This window comes from Aedes aegypti, unplaced genomic scaffold (assembly GCF_002204515.2).
Source record: "Aedes aegypti strain LVP_AGWG unplaced genomic scaffold, AaegL5.0 Primary Assembly AGWG_AaegL5_hic_scaff_1906_PBJ_arrow, whole genome shotgun sequence".
Taxonomy (NCBI): domain Eukaryota; kingdom Metazoa; phylum Arthropoda; class Insecta; order Diptera; family Culicidae; genus Aedes; species Aedes aegypti.
In genome coordinates, this window is record NW_018735386.1 from 4,255 (window position 1) to 24,349 (window position 20,095).

The window sequence follows — 20,095 nt, forward strand, 5'->3', positions numbered from 1 at the left end:
CTGAAAATGACCATTTTTGACACCCACCCACCCCTTCGTAACGCTTTTTGTATGAATATTCTACAAATTTTGTATGAGCCGTAACATCGCGAGGACACCCACCCACCCCTTCAGCGTTATGAAATTTGTGAATAAGCCCTTGAGTGCACAGCAAAAAAAGTTGTTGAATATTACATCGAAACTGCTGCAACCAAGTCATTCCCTCGGTTGTGTTAATTTGTGTAATATTACACAGCCCGACGTACTCGCGGGCTTTTGGTGTAATAAATGCGACCGATGTAATTTTTCCGATGTAATAGTTTCAACGTACACAATACGATGTAATCGATGCGATGTAATATGAAAACTATGTAATCTAAGCGATTTAGGAGGAAAAAGCGATCACAAATTCTGCTCAATGGTTGATTAAATTGCTTTTTTATTCTTTATCGATCCTAAATCATATTTATGATTCAAAATCGAGAAAGATTGAGCTGAGTATTATAATTTTGTGATAGATAAAAGCAATTCAAATCAACCATTGAGGAGAATTTGTTGATAAAAATATAAAACATGTTTCGAACAAAATATGAATACAGAGTCATGTTAATCATCAATTACTTTTTATTGTATTATTTATGAATCATTTATTACATTTGTTTTATAGCATTAAACAATTATTTAAAATATGGAACATAATGGCTTGGACGCTTCCGGTGATGAATCTGAGGATCTGCAGTGAACACTTCCAGATGAAATACAAGTCTGAAGGCACTCAAGGATGTGTTGAGGTTGCCTTAGAAACCATTAAAATGATTCACAGAGCTCGATAATGTTATTCGTACCGACCTAAAAATAGAAATGAAAATATCGAATTATTAGCTATATATATTATTATACATATACACAAAAATACATACACCTCTATGATCGATAGGTCTATAGTAATTATTAGTGAAAGTATTATTATGTTAAATGAAGTTTCTATTATAATATGTTAGGGGTCATGCGCAAATAATGTCACGCTCCAAAATTTTTAAATTCTCATGCAAATAGTGTGACAAGGGGACAGGGAGGGTATCGAAAAAGTCGCGATTTTGCGTGAAATAATTTACCATCCCTTACACGAATATCCGTTTTCAGGTCCAAAATTCTTTTCTACTTTGAGGGAAATCTCAGATTCAAAGATTTTAACAAATTAGCTTAAGGAAATCGTTCTGCACCTGGACGTTTCCTGAAGCATATTTGTTAGGTTCACATGGAATTTTAGAAATTTAATTAATCGGTTTCCTCGTCTTGAAAATCTTGCATCTGGTATTCCGCATGAAAAATTTCGCTTCGTCTTGTTGAAATTCAAACCAAGGATCCTCTAAAGTTTTCAAGTATATTTTCGTTAGAGAAGCGCTCCGGGAATCCCACCTTAAATTCTATTGTATATTCCTCTTCAAATTCAAGTGATTATATTAGGTGATTTGCACAATACAGTACAATTTTCCTAACTCGATATTGAAGGAACCATCGAGTTAGAGAGGTGTCAAGATACAGAACACATAGTTTTAATTTAATTTTATTTTATTTTTGACAGAATACATTTATAAAAGTATTTTTACCATGAAAAATAGTACATATGAACACATTCACCTAAGTGACACTCTTTTAACTTCAAAAGTTTTAAATCTTGTCATCATGAAGAATGTTATCAACCTACGTTTTCTTATCATCATAATCATAATGTTCAACTTTATGAAATTTATACCGATTGGATGAGATTTGAGACTTGTTAAGAAAATATCGGATATTTAGTCTAGGAATTTCTCTGGGTATTTCGTCTAGAAATTCATTAAGAAATTCCTCCGAGGATTTTCTCCAGAAATTACTCCGGAGACTTTTTCAGAGAATTTATCTGGAGATTTAAAAAAAAATATCTGGAGATTCACACCAGAAATTTCTGAGAAAATTTCCTCACGAAGTACCTCCGAGAATTTCTTCCAGGGATCTCCTCCTGGGATAGCCCCCAAGAACTCCTCCGATGATTATCTCTAGGAATTTCTCAGGGGATTTCCAATTGCAATTCCTCCAGGGATTTCGATCAGATATTCTTCCTTAGAGATTTCCTCTGGGGATTTCATAAGGAAATTTCTCCGATGATTTCATCCGGGGAATTCCAGGAATTTCTATGGGTATTTGCATCAGGAATTTCTGCAGGGATTTTGTCCAAGAATTCCTCCGAGAATTTCCTCCAGGAATTCCTCCGGGGATTTAATTACGAAATTCCTCCAGGGATGTTCTCCAAAAACTCCTACGGGGATTTTATCAGGAATTCATCCGGGAGTTTCCTTCAGGAATTTCTCTGGGAATTTGCACCAGAAATTTCTCCGGGGATTTCCTTTAATTTTCATTTTGCAGCGTTTGGTGGGGCAATGAGAGCGCAAGTCAGTCCAAATCCGGGGGCAGGGATAGGTAATGGCCGTAATAGTCTATGCGGACCACTTGAACACCATCGGAATTGATAGGAAGGGTTGGGGTAGGGTATAGGAAATTGGAGAAGACTTGACACAGTAATGCGATTAATTTTTTTTTTTTGTATGGTATTCAGTTGGAGCTGCCTGACAGCTTAACTTGTCAAGGCTGAACCCTCGGTCTGGCTTTTGCCAAGTTTCCCCTCTACCAGGACCAATACTCAGACGGACTAGGCAATGGCGCCCACATGAACACTGTTTATTATTAGTATTGTGACGTGGTAGTTTTTTGAAAAGTACCCATATTCCCTTGCTTCTGAGAAAAGGAAGCATTATGAAAATCAGCAGCTCCATTAGAATTTGTTTGAAATAGTAGTGCATTGCTAATACTGTCTAGTCGAAATGGTTTTGAATAATTTGTCATACAAGTGCTATTCTGATTACTATTGTCTTTTACGTAAGATTAGAGTCTTAAATGTCAAGTGTCGTCAAGTCTTAACAAAATTAGGCTGTTTAGTAGTAGTTCTAGTTAATTTCATTTTTTTGTTGTTAAAAGTATTTATTGGTCATTACGTTCATATATCCTTAAAGAAAAAAGTCGCTTTCCTTGTCTGTTCAATAATTTTTCGAAACTAGCAAGTGTACCCTAATGATCGATCTCAGCGTCTTAGTTTCCATAGTCATTTTTATAGTGAATATTGAAGAGTAAAGTTACCTTAGGCTTCTATTACAGTCTCCTACAAGATTCACTTTTCGGTGGCAAATGCAATGCTTCACAACGCCTACTTTCTACTTGTAAATTTTGCGAAAATGAAGCTGGAATTAGATTATTATACCACTGTTACAAATGAGGTATTTCTTATTATGGTAATGTAAAAACCATATTAAAATAAGATTGTCGCCACTTATTTCTACTCAGTGAATCTACTAGTCATTTTCCTAAGAGTTCCTAAGTATTCCCTACGTCGTATATGATAACGATGTATCTAGCTAGCTAATAGTAAGAGTGGCTACGGATCATTCTGGTTAGCAAAAGGCAAACTGAACGTCACCAATAGTATTAATGTCCACTTCGAATAGATTAATTATTTGAAATGGGCATCAATTCTATCAATGACGCAGAATGTCCGTTGGATCACATCCGAGATATTATTGCGTCTATGCCATATGAATTATGACGCGGCTTTAAGCAAAAAATGCCAAAATGTGATACCACCACTACAGGTTACGCCTTTGGTTTCCATCATATGGGCTAATGGATTATGCCCTCCCATCGCGGCAAGGTCGCATAACCAAGGGGAGGGAAGAACCTTGCGATCGATAGGCCCGAGCGTACACCACGCGCCTATCGACGTCTTAACTTGACACAGTAATGCGATTAATGCTGCAAAATGTAAATGTGCTGAGAGCAATTTAATTTGAGTTTTGAAGTTTGGTTTGATTTATTAAAACTTCAAACAATTGTACAAATAAGAAAGAATGAGCTGATCGCTTTATAGAAATTTAATAAACAACAAAGTAATAAACAATATGAGAGTGATGCTAAGAACTGCTGATGGCACGATGCGACGCTTTTGATAATGATTGAACATTACTATAAAGAACGTAATTCAATCGATGGTGACAACTTTACAAACTTTATCTGTTTTTATTATGTACAGATATAATTTTATAATTCAGTTCACTGATTGGCGGTGCTGATTTATATAAAATTATTTGATATTATTAAAATGAAATGTGTTACTTACTCATGTGGTTCATACTTCCCTGACCAGAATTATTCTGTTTTGAGCATCCTTTTCGAAGCTATTCTATCCAGTTATCCATTGACTGCTTACAATTCTGAAATTATTCTTATTGTGCATGCTCATGCATTAAATTAGCAATGATCATAATCATGCAACAGATAAGAAGGTGAGAAAGAGAGAATATAGGAACAGTGATTAGTAATGAGTAATTATGTAGTTTTGTTAGAATAATAAACAATTAAACAGCACTAATGAATAGCTTAAAAAATAACATTACAGCATAGCTGAGCCTTTCGGATCATAAGACCGATGTATAAAAATAATTTGTTTCGAAATTGTCCGCGTGGTCTTCTAGTGCCCCTATTAGATCAGAATCAGTCATAGACATACATACCGAATGCTCGCCATGACCCTATGACCAACATTTGTATATGTATAGCCTTAGCTGATGTGGCTTTTCTAATAGGTAGTTCTTTCACTCATTGATTGTCTTCAAAACCTTGTCAAGTATAGAAAATTGATTTTATTTCATTTATGACTACATTGAAGCTACATTGTACTTATTGAGTATTAGGTATTATTTTATGTTTTTATCACTATTGATATTATCAAGGCCAGAATTCCCAGTGAGTGAAGAATTTTATAGTACTAGAACACCATAGAAGATCGCTTAACATTACCTAATCATGGAACGGCTTTTTGCTCTATTATTTTAAGTAGATGCTATTGATCTCCCTTTGCTCCTATCCGCAACCCGTTGCACGCGCCCTGTTGGTTTTCGAAAACCTCGTAGAAGATTACAAACCGTCAATGGCATTCTCAATTACTACCCCACATTGCACATTCAAGGGTCTGACTGTGCTCCTAACCCACCCTCAGTTTGTAATCTTCTCGCCAGTTTGAAATTATATTTTCCCGAAGTGAAAGTAATTTTGATGAGTGATAGCCGTACTATGCAGTAGATTAACCAGAATCTTTAGGTCAGAAGACAAAATCTAAATTTTGTAATAAAAAGGTTGCCATTGCTTTGAAATTCACCCAACATCTAATCAAAGCTACTAACAACAGCGATCAATTATCAATACTCATCGCTCCCTGGAAAATATAATCCCAAGCCCAGGGAGAAATTTCTCCGGGGATTTCCTGCAGAAATTCCTCCGAGGATTTTCTTCAGATTACTTCCGCAGATATTTTCCAAGAATTCCTCTAGCGATTTCGTCCAGAAATTCCTTCAGGGATTTCTCATGGGATTGCCATTAGAAATTACTCCGTGGATTTCTTCCAGAAACTTATGCGGGGATTTCTTACAGCGATTCTTACAGGATTCTCTCTAGGAATTCCTCCTGGGCTTTGCTTTAGTAACTCCTCTGGAGATTTCACCCAGAAATTCCTTTATGCCCAGGGAAGTCAAGGAAATTTCCATTACGAAAAGGTCCTGGACCGACCAGGAATCGAACCCAGACACCTTCAGCATGGCTTTGCTTTGTAGCCGTGGACTCTAACCACTCGGCTAAGGAAGGCCCTTTAACAACCTAATTATAATTTATTAAACCATTTAACCAATGGGGTGGTTGCAAACATAGCACAGAAAATAAAACATATTCGCCTCTGTTTCTTGATCAGAATGAGAGTGGGTCAGCGAATGTTACAAGTGTTGACACACAGTGATCAGCGCCAAACAGTGGGTGGTGTGTGTCTGTCTTGTTTTTATTCATGGCTCGTTATCTTCCACGAACGATAAATGTCATGCGTTTTGTATGAATGCAGGCGGATAAATGGGATGAAATTATGGCTCATGTGTCAATGATCGTTAAATTTTCCAAATCCTGTTCTTCAGAGTTCCTCCGAGAATTCTACTGTAGTTACTACGGGAATCCCTTCGGAGCTACACCCGGAATTCCTTTGGATTTCCTTCATGGATTCTTACTTATTTCAGAGTTCCTCCAGGAATTTCTTTGGAGATCCTTCCGGATTTTATTCAGAGTTCCACCGGGATTCTCTCCATGGTTCCATCAAGTATTCCCTCAGATTTCCTCCGGGAATTCTTTTGGAGCTTCACCAGAAATTTCTTTCAGGGTTTCTACTTTTTTTTCGGAATTTCCCCAGAAATTCTTAAGAGTTCTAGTAATACCTCGCAAATCCTATCGATTTCCACTAGTAATTCTTCAGGGATTACTTCGAAAAATTCCCCACATTTTCCCCCGGGAGTTCCTCCAGAATTCCTCAGAAAATTTCTCCAGAGTTCCTCTAGGATTTTTCTTAAGTTCTTCCAGAAATGCTTCCTGATTTTCTTCCGGCAATTCTAGGAACTTCTTCTGGATTTCCACCAGGGATTCTTACAGAGTTCTTCCAGAAATTCCTCTGGAGTCCCTCAAGCGGTTGCTCTGGATTTCATCCAGTAATTCCTGAATAGTTCTTCCGGAGCTCCATCGGGAATTCCTTCGAATATCCTCCATAGTTTCTCCAGGAATTTCTCCGGAGTTCCTCCAACAATTGCTCCAGAGTTACTCAAGGCATTCCTTTGGAGTTTCTCTAGGATTTTGTACAGAGTTCCTTCAAAATTGCTCCGGAAAATCCTTCAGAGTTCTTCCAGAAATTCTTTCGGAGCTTCACCGGTAATTTCTCGTGAGTTGCTCCCGAAATTCCTCCAGAGTTCTTTCAGCAATTATTCTTGTTTTCATCCAGATTTCCTCCGAAGTTCCTCCAGAGCTCCAACGGAAATCCCTTTGGATTTTCTTCAAAGTTGCTTTTGATTTTTTCCGTAGTTCTTTCAGGAATTCCTCCAGAGTTCTACCAGGATTTTTTTTTCCGGAAGTCCCCTATGAATTTCTCCGCAATTCCTTCAGCAATTGTTCTGGAGTTTTTTTTCGGAATTTCTCCAGAAATTCATCCGGAGCTCCTCCAGGAATTCCCTAAGAGTTCCTCTAGAAATTCCTCCAGACTTACTCTGGGAAATCCTCCAGAGCTCTGCCGGGAATTCTTCCAGAGTTCCTGCGAGAACTCCTTCAGAATTACTCCCAGCATTCCTCCAAGAGTTTCTTCGAAATCCCTCCAAGATTTGCTTCGAAATTCTTCAGGAATTCCTTCGGACTTTCTCCAGGAATTCTTTCGGAGTTTTACCAGTAATTCCTTTAGAGTTCCTCTAGACTAGAAATTTTCAAAACTTTTGCCGGAAATTCCTTCGGAGCCCAAACGATAATTTGTTCGGATTTCCTTTATGCAGGAATTCTTCGGAGTTCCTCCAGAAATTGCTCACAGTTCCTCCAGGAATTCCTTTTGAAATTCTCCAGAAATTTCTGCAGATTTTTTTCGGGATGTCCTCCATAGTTCCTTCAGGAATTTCTCCGGAGTTTCTCTGAAAATAATTCAGCAGTTCGTCCAACAAATCCTTCGGAGTTCCGCCAGAATTTTTTTAGAGGTCCTCCAATAATTTCTTCAGAGTTCCACATGGATTTTCTTTGGAGTTCCCCCGGGAGCTCCTTCAGATTTCCTCCGGAAATTCCATTGGAGCTCCACCCGAGAATTTCATCAAACTTTCGCCATAGTTCCTCCAGGAATTTTATTAGATTGTCTCCAGAAATTGTTCAGAGTTCTTCCAGTAATTCATAACATAGAAGTTGAAAAGAAAAATACTTTCCACAACATTTTACTACCAAACATATAAAAATAAGATTGCACGCCATCAACTTTCTACGTAGTCATAGTTTATCTTTCGCTATACAGTTAACTCTCCCTTACTCGATATTCGGTATCTCGATATTGAGTTAGAGAACCATAGTAAAAGTTGGTTTTCATGGCTAACTCGATGGTCCCTTGGATAGCAATTGCATTGATTTTGTGTTCTGTAACCCGATACCTCCCTAACTCGATGGTCCCTTCAATATCGAGTAATTTTTAAAAGTTCTGACAAGAAATCCAAAAGAAACAACTGGAGATACACTAAAAATTGCAGGTTTTGCTCTAGAAATCTGAAAGAAACCCTTAAAAATCTTGTGAAATAGTTGCGCTAAAATCTTTAAAAATATATGTATCTGTAGTTACTAGAACTTTGCACCACGATTTATTCACAAGGAGACATGGTAAACAAATAATCTCAGAGATCATTTTGATAACAATAAGAGATTTAGAGTTTTTCTATTTAAAATGGACAATTGCACTATTTTAGTAAGTCTTTGAAAATAAACCTACTCTAAAGCCTGTACGCCGAACAACACAAAGCTTATTGGAACAAATAGTGTGTAGTTTATATATCAGTGCCCAAACTCAAAACCCAACCAACCAGCCTTCATAATTCTATAGAGCTTAGTGACATTTGAACACACGTAGACTAGCATACGCTCGTCATACACAGTTTGTTTTTGTTTTCCTCAAAGAAACTTGCACACGCTTTCCAGACTCATCAAAATGCATATGGAAATATTACCCCAATTTGAAAAATTTATACCTGGATTCTGGGTGTTTCTCGAGACTGAGTGCATATTGTTTTCCTCTAAGGTTCACAACCACATCTACACTAGGGCACCCATACCATTGAGCGTGATAACCACTATATAGATTCAAAACGAATCTATATCGTTCGCTATCAAAAATCACACACTGGTTGAGCGGGATGGTTAAAATCAAATAAAAAGAGAATTCTCAAAGTTTGAGCCAAATCATTACCTAGTGTTTAGAAAAATGTTCAGGTTTGTTTAGAATTCCTCAACAAAAAAAATTAGTCTTAGAAAACGTAAAACATTTCCAGATCTATTCAGCTTTAGCAGAATTTGTGATATAGGGGGAGATCCCCCAGTACCGGTAATCTTCGAGAAATTAAGAAATCATGGTCCCATCAAGATGGTGTATTAGAAGAAAATGAAGCTGTTATAGAGAGGAATGGTTGCGTAGAATAGCATATCCTTGAAATATGTACCACCTGTGCACCAGATTCCGCTCATTCAAGGGAAGTTATTTGTTATATAATAACTATTGAGTCGATCAATACTATTTTATGTCACAATGTAGCTCCAAGTATAGGTAATCAGAGGCAAAATAGAAAGAATTTGAAAATAATTCATAAAAACATAAACTTTATTGCCTTTGTTACAACATCTAAGTGTTCCTATTTCCGCTCACAGTAAACAGATGTCGTGACGAACTTATTAAAAAATGCATTTCGAATTTCGTTAGGTATTTATCCTGATATTTTTTACTGCAATAAGAATGCTGTATACTAAAACCGACATTTCTCTAATATTTTGTTTATTTTTTTGCATGAGCGGTTATTGGAACACACAAAAATACCTAGTGATCCAATAACCGCTCACGAGGTCTTGTGTTTTCAATACGAAGAATTTATTTATCAAATGAAAATAATGTCAGACAGACGATTTAATTTGAAAGTTGTTAATATTGCTAGAATATATCCGTGCGAAAAATGCTGGCTTTTGACACGAAAAATCAATTATTACACTAGTGAGCGGAAATAGGGCATGAGCGGATACTGGTGCACTGTGGGTACGCTTTTTGAAAAAAAAAAACAGATGTTTGGAAATCGATAAAAAGTAGACTTATCGCCTTATATTTAAATTATTTAATTATGATTTTGAATATGGAAAAATAGTTTTGACCTCGCAGGAATAATGGAACATTATCATAATTTGAGAGTGAGAATGTATTTTGTACCTTATTTCAACTAAATATGGTCAAATAAAATGTTGGTCTAGCATCTCCTGTCCCCCAGTTTCGGAAAGCATCATTTGTAACATGATATCTTTGAAATTTTTGCACTATATGTTTTCAAATATATTCATTTCCATGGATTTTATAAATCATGGTATGAAAGATGCAATACAAATAAGAAGAACGAAAATTCAGAACAACACGTAAAATGTATTATTTTTCATCATAAATGAAAGAGGTTTTTGATGAACCACTTGCACAATAAGTAAAACTCAACTTAAGGTATAAGTACACTTTGACAATAGTTGGCTTGAATTGATACAGAACTAAACACATGTTTGACATTGCACGTAATTTTTCAGAGTTGAAACCACACTCAATCACGATTTGCTTGTTCGGTAATTTTTTATACTGGGTACGAATTGTAAATCATAAAAAATACCGAAACTTTCAGCTTTTTAATTGAAAACTTCTGAGGTTCAGTAATAAATTTTACTTTTTACTGAACTACGGTAGCTGTCAGACCCAATTTTGCAACATTACCGAACAGACCGAAAAGTCAGTAAAAACAATTACCGACTATTCAGTAGTTGATGTTTTTTACTGACTTGTCGTCAAAATCAAATCAAAACAAACTGATGCGCATGCGGGAAAGTGTTAAATGAGAATCTCCTGCTGTAAAATCGTCCGGCGCCGGGAGTCACGGCTTTGGCAACCAAGCTAAGCTTTTCCTGCACCTATTTGCGCTTTCTCGTGGTAAGTATCGAAATTTAGTGAGAAACTCACATTTTACACGATTTGAAGTATAAATTTGCGATAAATCTAGCATTCCCTTTATGTGCATGTGAATTTTATGATGATAGTTACAAAGATTTTTCTGAGAATTTTGGAATTTTTGCTAAAAATCTGTGTCCTATAAAGAGATCTTGATATTACAGCAACATAAAATTATGAAATTACTAGACTTTTTTGGATTCCAGTACTGAGATTTTCATGTAAATAAAATCTAAAAATCTCAGAAATACTTTCTTAAAGATATCTAAATAATTTCAAAAGATCAATAATCGAATCAGATTGCGGATTTTGAATATTGCCAAAAGAGTTCCAGAAAGCCTTAAATAGTCCCAAAATTATTATGTATAACAAATCTAGAATGTATCGGAATCCCAGAATCTTTATAAAAAAAAATTGAAAATCCAAAGGAAATCCGAGAATGTTGGATGTTACATAAAGTTGCAGTATTACTTTATAAATATTTGAATTGCCAAAATTTAAAATTTCTACGGTAATCTTACCGGCATCTCAAAACTCTTATTGAAATCTCAGATTTTTCAAGGAAATCTCAAAATTATAACATCCGAATTGTCACGTTTTCGTAACGAATTAACTAAATTAGAATTAAAATTGCCCGATTACAAAAATGTCTGCCATACATCATGGCTGGTTATTCTCTTTCGAAATATCAAAACTGACATTATTGTCTATGTTTTCTACTAACATTATTCCATTCAATTCAACAATCTCAACAAGTGACTGATGCTATATAGAAAAGTCCATTCAGAGTGCAGCGTAAAATTCATGCATATTAGGGAATGTCAAATTTTTCACTTATTCATACGACAAATCATGTGAAAATATGTATAGTACTGTACTACATTCCCGCTATGCATCGCGTAATCGATCATGAACACAAATCATGTAGGTTATGTAACTTTACACGATTTGAAGTGTAAATTTGCGATAACCATTCCCTTTGATTTTATAATGATTTGACAACAAGGATTTTTCTGAGAATTTTGGAATTTTAGCTAGAAATCTGCATCCTATGAAGAAATCTTGAGATTACAGAAATTATGGAATTATAAAGGTTTGGAACTTTTCAAGATTACAGTACTGAGAATTTGATAAAATAGCGGTAGAATTTTGTAGCTTCCTCTGTGAATTAAAAAAAAACAGCATGTTGAACTCCGATGATGGATATGGAATTCTTAGTATTTCTGTGAGATTCTCGTTATTTTGGTAGGTTCCCTGGTAGTATCCCTGGAATTCTTAGAAATAAAAATAAATTCCCACAATAGTGGTTGAATTAAGGATTTTCATTTTTACATTCAGACATTCAAAGCGTTATACTACAATTCAAGATTTCTTCTGAAATCCCCACCGAACTTGAAATCAAAGGGGTCTAATGTTTACAAGAATTCCAAATATACGGACTAGAGTTTGCAGGAATTTCAATGAAATCTCAGAAATCCTTACAGAAATACCATCTTGAAGATACCCGAATAATTTCAAAAGATTAATAGCCAGATCAAATACCGGATTTAAAATACCCCAAAAGAATCCAGAATGGGCTTCCAGAATCCCAGGATTGTTATAAAAAATCTAAAATGCCTATCGGAAACCCAGAATTACTATAGGGATTCCAGAATCAGTCATTCTTACATAAATTAAGAATTACTGCCACACGATATTCACATGCAAAATGTTCAATTGACATTGAAAGCTCTCACTTAAAAACTGTGTAAGTACTCATAAGAACACTGAGAAGCTGAAAATTAGGGCTCTGCCCCAGTTGGGACGTAACGCCAGAAAGAATACCATATCTCTCAAATAAATTCAAAATTTCTTACCGGAATCTCAAAATTCTTTTCGAAATATCAAAATTTCTACGGAAATCACAAAATACCTTTCGAAATATCAAAAGTGACATCGTCTTCCCATGATATTTACTCAAATTTTAATTATTCCATTCATTTCAACAATCTCAAAGCATGAGTAGCAACCTCTACCATTAAGCAACCAAATAGGCTCAGGACTGCTTACGTTGGTAAATTCGGATGGTTTCCATACAAGAGGTGAAGTCATCTGCATCATTGAGTTTGCCTCTTGTATGCAAACCATCCAAATAATGATTTTGTCACACATTTTTCGATTACTTCCACTGAGATATGAGCATACCGTAGATGTTTATTCGTACGAAAAATGCATGTCGATGTCCATGTTCATGTCGATTGGGTGTTAATTTGTATTGATTTCTGAAAAAAACAGTATCCGGAAAAGCAAATCGGAACATGGGAAACTGGAAAGCCAGTAAAAACGCTTTACAATTTTACTGACTAAGTCAGTAATTTCCATCAATCAAAACATATTTTGATTTACTGGGTTTTTTCGGTAATCGTAAAAATTACCGAAAAAACCGTAGTTCCAAAACCCAGTAAAATTTTACTGGGGTCGGTAATCTGAATTGGCTGTGGATGTTTGTCTGTTGATGTTCGGTATTGAATGCCACGTGCCACCTTATAACTAATATTAGTCAATTTGAATCAAAAACGATAATATTTATCAGAAAAAAAGTACCATGATCATATAAAATAATTAGTTTTTCAATTCCGAATTTAGCGGCTTAGTTGTCCGGTACTGGAGGATCTCTCCCATGCTTTATGAATATTTCTCAAATTCTGAATAGAATATGCTCACTTGATATATATGTTTTTTTTTTTCTGTAACTATGTTCTCAAATAATTTAAGGTGATTATAAAACGAAGCCAAACTTTGAATTTTCAAGTGCACAAGATGAGAGTATCTGACAACATTTCGAGTTAAAAACCAATCAACTTACTTGCCTGCTGGTAGTGACCAACGGGATAGATTTTTAACGCGGGGTGCTGTTTGGTTCTCAAGTCTAGTGCTCTTGAAAATTTGAGGTGTGGCTTCGTTCTATAATCACCTTAAACTCTATATTCCTTCCTTCTTGGCATTACGTCCTCACTGGGACAGAGCCTGCTTCTCAGCTTAGTGTTCGATTAGCACTTCCACAGTTATTAACTGAGAGCTTTCTTTGCAAAAGTTCCCAGTTTCGCATTCGTATATCGTGTGGCAGGTACGATTATACTCTATGCCCAGGGAGGTCAAGGAAATTTCCATCAAGAACGGGACCGAACGGGAATCGAACCCAGACAACTTCAGCATGGCTGAGCTTTGTAGCCGCGGACTCTAAGCACTCGACTAAGGAAGGCCCCTTTAAACTCTATGTATTAACCCAGGGGCTCAGATAGCCGTAGCGGTAAACGCGCAGCTATTCAGCATGACCATGCTGAGGGTCGTGGGTTCGAATCCCACTGGTCGAAAATCTTTTCGTAAAGGAGATATACCGTGAAGGCCCCATACTCTGCGCACTCAAGGCTTTTCATAATTCAAACAATTTTAATTAATTGAAAACAAAACACAATACTCTGAAATTTTGGGAGCAAATACTTATTGATCTTATGTATAAGGAAAAAATATAAAAGCTTCACTAAGTAATGATTTTTATTGCAAATTTTTAATTTTTCTCAAAGGTGGTCCGTGTTCCTAACTTTGCGCACTCATTTTTGCAATGTTCCTTATTCTGCGCATTTAGGTTCCTAACTCTGCGCACTCGATAAATTCTTTATAACAGTTGAAGTATTTTACTAAAAGCATTACTAGAATTTAAATACTGAATTAATCTTCATTTTCCTGCTTTATACGGCTTTACGTCCCCAGTGGAGCGTAGAATGTCTTTAACGTCTTTTTTGCGTTCACCCTTGGCATGTAGAGGAAAATTAGCTTTGAATGTTTATGTATTTTCACTAGAAAATATAAAAACCAAATTTTCTTTGGTTCGGTTCCGATCCGGGTTTAGTATTAAATAATTGTCTCGGATTCGGGTCGGATCCGGGTTTGAAGAAAATAAACCTGGTTCTGGTTTGTTATATGTGAAACCCGAACATTTCTACTAAATACGAAGAATAGTTTGAGCGAAAGGGTATATCCATTCTTAATGTATTGTTCATCACTCAATCGAGAAGTATTGCCACTCTGTATAAGCGTGATGTAATTAATGAATGATCCCTATTACAGATCAATAACAGTACTTTATTGGCGTTTCTTACTCAATATTGACTCATGAAATTATACAAAAAATCAAAATTATTTTATTGCATGGTTAGGGAGTATTCAAAAATTACGTCCATCGTTCAGGGGAGGAGGAGTCTACGAAAATGTGACAATGCATGCAATAGGTACTGTAAAAATCACGACAGAGGATTGAGGGGACAGAGTGTAGAAATCCTTAAAATATTATGGACGTAATTTTTTAATCTTCCCTTACTATGATGGTCCCCTCAAACAATTTTCAAAGTATTTCTATTCCATATCTCGATGGTGTCGACAAGTCGATGGTTCCCTTCAATATCGACCTCTGGAGGGTTGATTGTATGTTGAAAATAACGTTTTATAACTGCTGCGCATAGTAAGGAACATAGTTGAAAAATGGTTCCTTACTATGCGCACTTAAGAAGAATAAGAAAATGAAGAGAAAATAAGTTGCACTTTACCAGTGATGATTGCTCGATACATAAACTAGTGCCTACGTACTAAAAATCTGAAATATGTTCTCTTTAATTTGCTTCAAATGACTTAAGTGATGATGTACTCCCTTAGCATTTTCCGCTAACGGGCAGTCAATTTGGACATTTTTCAATATTTTTAAAGGCATTTATTTTTTTTATTAAAGTAATAAACGTAAATTTGTCAAGAAAATTCTTCGCGTACTTTTTTATTACTATTGTAGCAATACATGAACAAACAAATTTAAACAAAAAATAAGTATTTTACCAGATTTTGGTGAATTTAGGTAAAAGTGCGCAGAGTTAGGAGCTGCGCAGAGTTAGGGGCCCTCACGGTACTCGATTCCCAGGGCATAGAGTATCTTCGTACCTGCCACACGATATACACATGCAAAAATGGTCAATTGGCAAAGAAAGCTCTCAGTTAATAACTGTGGAAGTGCTCATAAGAACACTAATCTGAGAAGCAGGCTTTGTCCCAGTTGGGACGTAACGCCAGAAAGAAGAAGAAGATTAACTTATATTAATTTCTTCAAAAATCTAACTCTTTTGATATTCCTTCACTTAATCAATAATTTCTAACAACTTTCAAATATTCGTGGATAATATTTACCATTACAATGTCATTAAAAAAGCTCAAATATTTGCAAAACAATATGCACCGTTTATCAATAAATTCTAGCAATGTTTGAATGTACCCAAATATGTATTTGTTTTTCTAGATAACTAAAGTTAAAATCTGGCAAACGCCAATTTTGAAATTTCAAAATAGATTTTGCAAAATTCAACCTAACTCTTATTTCTCGCATACTCTGAGATAACGCCCTAAAAGCCATTGGTAGCCACGTGTGTAGCTCGTTGTTTCTGAGCAAAAGAAAGAATAAGCATCCAAACCAACATCACGGACAGGTAAACAATGATCCTTACTTTCCCATAGCGTTGTCAAATAACATGGAAATCTATTCAAATGCCCAGAAACAACGAGCTACACACATGGTTACCAATGGCTTTTAGGGCGAGATCAGAAGTTATGCGAGATTTGTCAAATAATGAATGGCATTTGCTCATTGCAATATAAAAATGTTTCAATGAACGAATGGTCACTAGAGATTTTGTTTTTCTTTCTGTCGTTTCCTACCAACTGACACAGAGCTTTGGACAAATCTATATAGAAAGTGATTGAAAAATCTTAATGTCTTAAATCTGTTTCAAGCAAACTTTCATAAATTGTCAGAACGTAAAATTTGCTTATTTTTTTGTAAATTTGTATTTTTTTATCAAAATAACTTTCGAATTCGGCGAAGAAAATATTTGGCATGGTAGAAATATATGCCATCAAACGTACCAGAATACGGAGGATGCTGTGTAACCACTAGAATTCATATAGGAAATTTTGGAATTATGTCAAAAAACTACTCTTCACATCATTGTTCCACAAATCAACAATCGCCAACCCATCTTCTGCTAAGATGGCTTTAAAAATTATGCGTAAGAACAGGTTTCTGTAGAAGTTCTTGATCTCTCGTTAAATCTAAGGGAAGTTCTGATAGAAACGATGTCTCGTACCTGCGTATTTCGGCTACCACTTGCAGTCTTCTTCAGTGTCAGTTACTCGTATCCACTGAAGAAATCGTCGCACCTTAAATACTAACACCAGATAAGTACCTATACAACTAATCTACCTAGGAAAATTTCGACAGGTGTTTGAATGTACCCAAATATGTATTTGTTCTTCTAGATAACTAAATGACTGACATGTCGTGATGAAAAATAGAAAAGGGATAATAGTAACTACACTAATCCCTAATTATGGAGATTCTGTTCATGGGATTCAAATACATTAAAGAGAACGATATCTCGCTAAATATACACTTGATGGCTTGCTTGCAAAGAATATAATGACAACTCTAAACAATCATCTTCTCAGTAATTCATCAAAATCTGATCAAGAATACTTAGAATACCTATCAAAAAGGTCTCCATGAATTCATCTGCAGAAATTCATACAAAATTTAATCAGGGACCTCACTTTGTCATAGATCACGGATTAGTCTGTTGTAATCCAAACAAGGCTTTTTCAAAAATCCGTATCAGTTCCTCCAGGTATCCGACAAAAAGCAATTAAACCATTTAGATTTCTCAAGAAATTCCCAAGAAATCTATTGACTCAGGTTTTCACTAACCGAAAAATGGTATAACCGACAGGCTTACGTTAAGTTTAAATGAAATAAATACTAAATACCGTCAGTAATTTGCTTAAAATTTCCAAAATTAAATCCGTCGACATTCTTTTTTGAAATCCATTAAAAATCTTATTCGCAATGCACAAACTCTATCAGTGATTACCCTAAGAAATTTTACTAAGGATTCCTGAAAGGATGTCATCAAAACGATGCCAAGAATCTCAGTAGAAATGCATAAAGCATTTTAAAGAACCTATATCTTTCGCAACTCAGTCGTGCATTCCTTGGCAAAATTCCCAAAATTCTCTAGTACTTTTTCCGGGTGTTTTACAATGTCCCGGTCAATTGTAATTACCGGGTTTCATCGTACCTGCCACACGATATATGAATGCGAAAATGGCAACTTTGACAAAAAAAAAGTTCTCAGTTCATATCTGTGGAACATGCTCTGTCCCAGTGAGGACATAATGTCAAGAAGAAGGGGATTGTAATTCGGGGAATGTCTTAGAATCGTCACTTACCCAATACACCGAAGCAGCTGACGTATCGCGACATCCCATGTAGAACGGGAACACGGTCACCCGTATGCCTTCGGTGATTCGACGTGCTCCAGCCATTGGTTCCACTTTTTCCATGCCCTGTCATCCTCCTGAGCGCTTAAACAGCGGGTCCTTGTCCGGTTGGTGCGCCACAAACTTACGGAACAGCTCGTGTTGCAGCGGATGATTTTCGCCGGAATCATACGGCAGAATATTCGCATGGGCGACATAATTCATGCCCGGAATGACACAAATTTTGGTTCATTCCAGATTCCCCTAGAAAGAGACGGCTTCCGTTAGGGGCGCGTATGTACGGGCAAACCCGTTGATGGATTAAAACCTGATGGAATGCGTGCGTCTTCTTCTGCACTTCCTTGGCCGCATTCGGAGGAGGACGGGAAGAAAAATCGCCTGTGGTTGCAGCAGCGGCCGTCTTGCAGACAAATCGCGGTTACCAAACTTACAAAACGATCACTTTTCTTGATTTTCGCGACAAAATGGCACCGGAAGAACAAGAATCGAAACGCGAACTGCCCGCACAGCAACATGGCCGACAAAAACAACATGGGCAGTGTTGCGAGACTTATTATCGCACCAGTTATTGATGCAAAATAGCATTTGAATCTGTGTAATATGACAACGTTCGTCGTAATGACTTGGTTGCAGCAGTTTCTGTGTAATATTTCTATATTTTAGATGTGAATATTACACAAGTACCATGTAATGGGATATGGTAATCTAGATTTTGTGTAATTTCAGGGCGATGTAATATAACATCAAAAAGATGCTATTTTGCATCTGATTTTTGCTGTTACATCGGATTTTCATTACATCGGCTGAATTACGTCGATGCCAATTACATAATTTTTTGCTGTGTGGTACATTTTTCCGTACGGAATATTTTGGTTTGCGTGCCAGGCGTTACCGACGTTATGGAATCAGCTCTACTTCTCAGCAGCATACACGCAGCGAACTGGACTATCGAAATTCATAGATTTTGCCTTATGAACAATGGAACGATTATTGCAATAGGCCTATTCACATGATGTCTCAAATCAGCTGATCGGGAAGCACTTTGACAGTTCTTCTATGAAAATGACAGGCCCGTGTTAGCACCGGTCCTCCACCGATGTAAACAAACGCATAGACGGATCTGTCACATGAAAAGGCCTATACGAACGCTTTATGTATCGTTTTAACATCACTCCATACCAAGGCTTCGATAGGCGGGGTGTACGCACGAGCCTATCGATCGGAAGGTCCTTGGTTCGATTCCAGGTTGCCGCGGAAACTATTTTTTGTTTTCCAATTTATTGCCGTCAGACGTAGTTAACGGCAAGAAGAAGATGAGCGAAGAAGCAGAAATTGGTCTGCTTTGATAGTGCGCTTCCCAACCCACGTGTTTGAACGTGTTTGGTTGCATAAGAAAGGAGTCGACATTTTCCCAATTTTCGACATTCTATCGTCAAAAATCAAGTTTTCTCCATTGAGTATTAAATTTCCGACTGATTGGTGGGAAAAGATTAAAAATCTACCGATAAAGGGTTGAATTATTAGTATTCAAAATCTTACATAATTTCGTGACGGTCGCGAAATTTTAGATTTTCAATTGACACCCAGTATATGAGGCTCTGCATTGTTTTTGTTTTTGTATGGGTTTTTGACTTTTACTGGCCTTGTTGTTTACAAATTTTCTGTAAGAGTGAAAGAGAGAGGAAGATTTTTGTGCAGAGCCCCATTGCCATAAGATGTAGTTACCGTCAAAACACAGTTTTTTTATTGTGAAAAATTAAGCAAGATGTCTCCGTGCATATTTATACCAGGTATATATAGAAATGGTGTAGCTCGGATTACTCTTCACGCTAACATGAAAGTACCCATTAATGGGTAAAATAATACCCATTTCCAACTAAAGTGGCTTAACTCATTAAAAGAGTACACGCTAACATGAAAGTACCCATTAATGGGTAAAATAATACCCATTTCCAACTAAAGTGGCTTAACTCATTAAAAGAGTAAAGTCGACTTACTCATTAAAGAGTATTGGCTTTGAACTTCAAATAATGGGTATTTTTCACTCTTGGTCTTTACAATGAAAATGGGTAATAAAACCTCATTTTTTGGATGAATGTTGCCGCAGATTGAGATTAGGGATCC

General features: G+C 36.3%; 1 long non-coding RNA gene across 1 annotated transcript; it reads right to left on the reverse strand.

Annotated features, from left to right (window-relative positions):
- Positions 1–638: 638 nt before the first annotated feature.
- On the reverse strand, positions 639–18,514 carry LOC5568667. Its single transcript, XR_002503005.1, has 2 exons — positions 17,921–18,514; positions 639–828 (listed from the first exon to the last, which is right to left on the reverse strand). It is a non-coding gene; the product is annotated as an uncharacterized LOC5568667 (long non-coding RNA).
- Positions 18,515–20,095: the final 1,581 nt, after the last annotated feature.